Here is a 5,000-nt window from a genome sequence, read left to right as displayed (position 1 = left end):
CAAATATATTACGCGGAAGAGCTATAACAGACCGAGCCCCACTGCATGGGGAGAGTCTTTGTCACTAATGTACACAGATGGAACATTTTGGACTGGAACCAGATTACCCGTACACACGGCGCTGATTAGTAATCAATGCAGAGCCATCAAACTACAGCAAATATACACAACTGTCCGTATACATGCTGAAAGAGTCTGCCCACAATGGGAACCACACGTCAGCCAGACACTCTGATCACGCACCACTCTCTGCTTCTAACGGGCGCACATACAATATGTAAGCACCAGCATGGAACAACATCCAGTGCATCTTCTCCGCCACATTACACAATCCACACTATCACAACCAGACCAGGAGGTCCATGCGGAAAATACAATATCCCAGCCTTTCGACATCCACCATTGCGCAGACCAGGCACCAACACCCACACATGTCCTATACAACGGTGCACCCAACATCACAATAGTACCTCCTGTCACAGCGCACAAACAATGACATGAGTCAAAGACACAGGTCTCACACAAGCATAGAATTGGAGCGCCGCCTCTAATAAGCCAAAGGTGCATCCTGACGTGACAAATCTGATCATGTCACAAGCATTCACTTACTATAATCACTATCAAGGAACCTGCCGCCCCCGCCCCCCCCCCCTACACCTTTCCTTACAACAACGTGTAACCTAACCTAACCTAACCTATGTTGTACCTTAACCTAACCTATGTTGTACCTTAACCTAACCTATGTTGTACCTTAACCTAACCTATGTTGTACCTTAACCTAACCTATGTTGTACCTTAACCTAACCTATGTTGTACCTTAACCTAACCTATGTTGTACCTTAACCTAACCTATGTTGTACCTTAACCTAACCTATGTTGTACCTTAACCTAACCTATGTTGTACCTTAACCTAACCTATGTTGTACCTTAACCTAACCCATGTTGTACCTTAACCTAACCCATGTTGTACCTTAACCTAACCCATGTTGTACCTTAACCTAACCCATGTTGTACCTTAACCTAACCCATGTTGTACCTTAACCTAACCCATGTTGTACCTTAACCTAACCCATGTTGTACCTTAACCTAACCCATGTTGTACCTTAACCTAACCCATGTTGTACCTTAACCTAACCCATGTTGTGCCTTAACCTAACCCATGTTGTGCCTTAACCTAACCCATGTTGTGCCTTAACCTAACCCATGTTGTGCCTTAACCTAACCCATGTTGTGCCCTAACCTAACCCATGTTGTGCCCTAACCTAACCCATGTTGTGCCCTAACCTAACCCATGTTGTGCCCTAACCTAACCCATGTTGTCCCCTAACCTAACCCATGTTGTCCCCTAACCTAACCCATGTTGTCCCCTAACCTAACCCATGTTGTGCCCTAACGTAACCCATGTTGTGCCTTAACGTAACCCATGTTGTGCCTTAACGTAACCCATGTTGTGCCTTAACGTAACCCACGTTGTCCGCTAACGTAACCCACGTTGTCCGCTAACGTAACCCACGTTGTCGCCTAAACCTGCTCTGTAATTGTTATACGACTCGTTCAATTAGTGTAGTGTTGCCCACCCGCAACCCTCGCAATATAGTTCGCTACTCGCACTGCCCGCTCCCCTGTGTATCGCTTCATGTTAAACACCTTGCAAGTCTTGCTGACTTTCCACATGCTCCTGCTGTACACTGTAATGTGGATGGCAGCAGGACGTACATGCCGCCCCCCCCCCCCCCCACCCCTCCCCACGTCCCCACGTCCCCACCTTGCCCCCTGCCTTCGCAAGCTGGTTGGTGACAAGTTTGCATGTTCAATGCCCTTCGCATGCGACGTACGCAGGCTACGTTGTGGTGCGGCCTGTGTCAACTGTCCGCTGATGTCGTACGCGTGAACCACAATCTGTACTGCACATTCGTCCTTATGTACTGAATGATACATCGTGGCACATGTGTGACCGTACAACGACTGCGCCCAAAAACGGCGGACCATACAGTGCAAATATTGTGCACGCAGCTACGTGTCGTCTCCCTATGAGAGCTGGATTGCAGTGTGGTACGCCATAGAGACGTGTGGGAGGAACGGACGCCGTGGATGGCGATCAGCATGAGCTGTGTGTTGATGTATTCGGACCTAGTCGTCTCTCCTCAAACACCGTGATAGCATGGTGCACCGCGTTCCATATCTGCGACATGCTACAGAGGCCGGTTGACAGTCGTTCGAGCAATGGACATCGCATACGTACGGGGGCCACCTTCCACGTATTGTCTAGGCGTGCACATTTTGTTGCGTGTATGTGGGCAGACGTAGTGTGGCGTGACACCTGACACAGGCATGCAATAATCGTTGAAGTTGCTAATGGCGATGGACGCCTACGTTTTCTGGTGAAGTTACGCAAATGAAGAAATGGTAACCCGTTGTGGTGCGGTTGTTCTCGCTAGGGGTGAATCGGTGATGGCGACGATAGGTTGAGGTACTAACCGGTTGTTCCAGCGATACCCACCATGCCGATGAAACTGAACGGCATCTGGGTGTGAAGCGATACGCGGTGGTGGCTGGGTGGGACCGTCCCCGGCCGGTGAGGGGGCGCCTCCCGGCGTGCTGGCCGCGCGGTGCGTGGGCGCACGCGCTACAGCCGGCTGGTGGGGGCGGCCAGTGGCAGGCGCGCCGGCCGACGGACGCGGCAGGCGTCGCAGCTGCGCGCCGGCGCACCCTGCGCGCGGCGCCGTGCGGCCAAAGTAGGTCCTCGCGGGCCCGGTGCGAAGCGCGGTGGACATCTTCAGTGTGCTGGTCCGATTGAGGACTGTGTGCGTTGAGGATGCGCCGCCGCCCGGCGCTCGGCGCCGCGACGCCGTCTGCTGCTCGGTCGCCCCAGCGGTTCTCGCTGGTGGTTTGTATCGCAGCTGTGCGGATGTGTTGGCGCGTGCGCTGTGCTGGGAGAGTTCGCTTCGGCACCCAAGTGGGGCTTTTGTCCTTCTGTGGCGCTGGCGTTGGAGCTGCCGGTCACCGTAGGTGGCGCGTGTTGTCTCCCGCCGGCAATGCCACGACAGCACGCTCCCGGGCCTCTGTCGGCAGCGGCAAGCTCAGTTGGGAGCACGGGTGGTCGCACCGAAAGCGTCTACTCGCCTAACTCCGGGCGATTGCGCCTCTCTCGAACCCGACCAAGTACTTGGGACGGCGCTGCGCGCCGCCGGGACCTGAGAGGGTTTCGAGGTGTATTGTGCAGGGGAGCTCAGCCTCCTCCTGTTTGCAGAATGATTGAGCGGACGCTTGCGTGTTCGCGCGGGCCCCCGGGACACACTCCCGGGCGGCCGGCTGCTCAGCTCTAGTTGGCGCAGCTCCCTGGTTGATCCTGCCAGTAGTCATATGCTTGTCTCAAAGATTAAGCCATGCATGTCTCAGTACAAGCCGCATTAAGGTGAAACCGCGAATGGCTCATTAAATCAGTTATGGTTCCTTAGATCGTACCCACGTTACTTGGATAACTGTGGTAATTCTAGAGCTAATACATGCAAACAGAGTCCCGACCAGAGATGGAAGGGACGCTTTTATTAGATCAAAACCAATCGGTCGGCTCGTCCGGTCCGTTTGCCTTGGTGACTCTGAATAACTTTGGGCTGATCGCACGGTCCTCGTACCGGCGACGCATCTTTCAAATGTCTGCCTTATCAACTGTCGATGGTAGGTTCTGCGCCTACCATGGTTGTAACGGGTAACGGGGAATCAGGGTTCGATTCCGGAGAGGGAGCCTGAGAAACGGCTACCACATCCAAGGAAGGCAGCAGGCGCGCAAATTACCCACTCCCGGCACGGGGAGGTAGTGACGAAAAATAACGATACGGGACTCATCCGAGGCCCCGTAATCGGAATGAGTACACTTTAAATCCTTTAACGAGTATCTATTGGAGGGCAAGTCTGGTGCCAGCAGCCGCGGTAATTCCAGCTCCAATAGCGTATATTAAAGTTGTTGCGGTTAAAAAGCTCGTAGTTGGATTTGTGTCCCACGCTGTTGGTTCACCGCCCGTCGGTGTTTAACTGGCATGTATCGTGGGACGTCCTGCCGGTGGGGCGAGCCGAAGGCGTGCGACCGCCTCGTGCGTGCTCGTGCGTCCCGAGGCGGACCCCGTTGAAATCCTACCAGGGTGCTCTTTATTGAGTGTCTCGGTGGGCCGGCACGTTTACTTTGAACAAATTAGAGTGCTTAAAGCAGGCAAGCCCGCCTGAATACTGTGTGCATGGAATAATGGAATAGGACCTCGGTTCTATTTTGTTGGTTTTCGGAACCCGAGGTAATGATTAATAGGGACAGGCGGGGGCATTCGTATTGCGACGTTAGAGGTGAAATTCTTGGATCGTCGCAAGACGAACAGAAGCGAAAGCATTTGCCAAGTATGTTTTCATTAATCAAGAACGAAAGTTAGAGGTTCGAAGGCGATCAGATACCGCCCTAGTTCTAACCATAAACGATGCCAGCCAGCGATCCGCCGCAGTTCCTCCGATGACTCGGCGGGCAGCCTCCGGGAAACCAAAGCTTTTGGGTTCCGGGGGAAGTATGGTTGCAAAGCTGAAACTTAAAGGAATTGACGGAAGGGCACCACCAGGAGTGGAGCCTGCGGCTTAATTTGACTCAACACGGGAAACCTCACCAGGCCCGGACACCGGAAGGATTGACAGATTGATAGCTCTTTCTTGATTCGGTGGGTGGTGGTGCATGGCCGTTCTTAGTTGGTGGAGCGATTTGTCTGGTTAATTCCGATAACGAACGAGACTCTAGCCTGCTAACTAGTCGCGTGACATCCTTCGTGCTGTCAGCGATTACTTTTCTTCTTAGAGGGACAGGCGGCTTCTAGCCGCACGAGATTGAGCAATAACAGGTCTGTGATGCCCTTAGATGTTCTGGGCCGCACGCGCGCTACACTGAAGGAATCAGCGTGTCTTCCTAGGCCGAAAGGTCGGGGTAACCCGCTGAACCTCCTTCGTGCTAGGGATTGGGGCTTGCAATT

General features: G+C 53.3%; 1 non-coding gene across 1 annotated transcript in view; it reads left to right on the top strand.

Moving 5' to 3' along the window:
* The first annotated feature begins 3,336 nt into the window (after nt 1-3,336).
* Nucleotides 3,337-5,000, top strand: part of LOC124732687 — a 1,909-nt gene continuing 245 nt past the window's right edge. The window contains exon 1 of the ribosomal RNA XR_007008797.1: nt 3,337-5,000. This exon is cut by the window's right edge and continues 245 nt beyond it. This is a non-coding gene — a ribosomal RNA (small subunit ribosomal RNA).

Source organism: Schistocerca piceifrons, unplaced genomic scaffold, assembly GCF_021461385.2.
Source record: "Schistocerca piceifrons isolate TAMUIC-IGC-003096 unplaced genomic scaffold, iqSchPice1.1 HiC_scaffold_1361, whole genome shotgun sequence".
Lineage (NCBI taxonomy): Eukaryota > Metazoa > Arthropoda > Insecta > Orthoptera > Acrididae > Schistocerca > Schistocerca piceifrons.
Note: the sequence above shows the minus strand (reverse complement) of the source record. Positions and strands in the feature narration are given on the sequence as shown.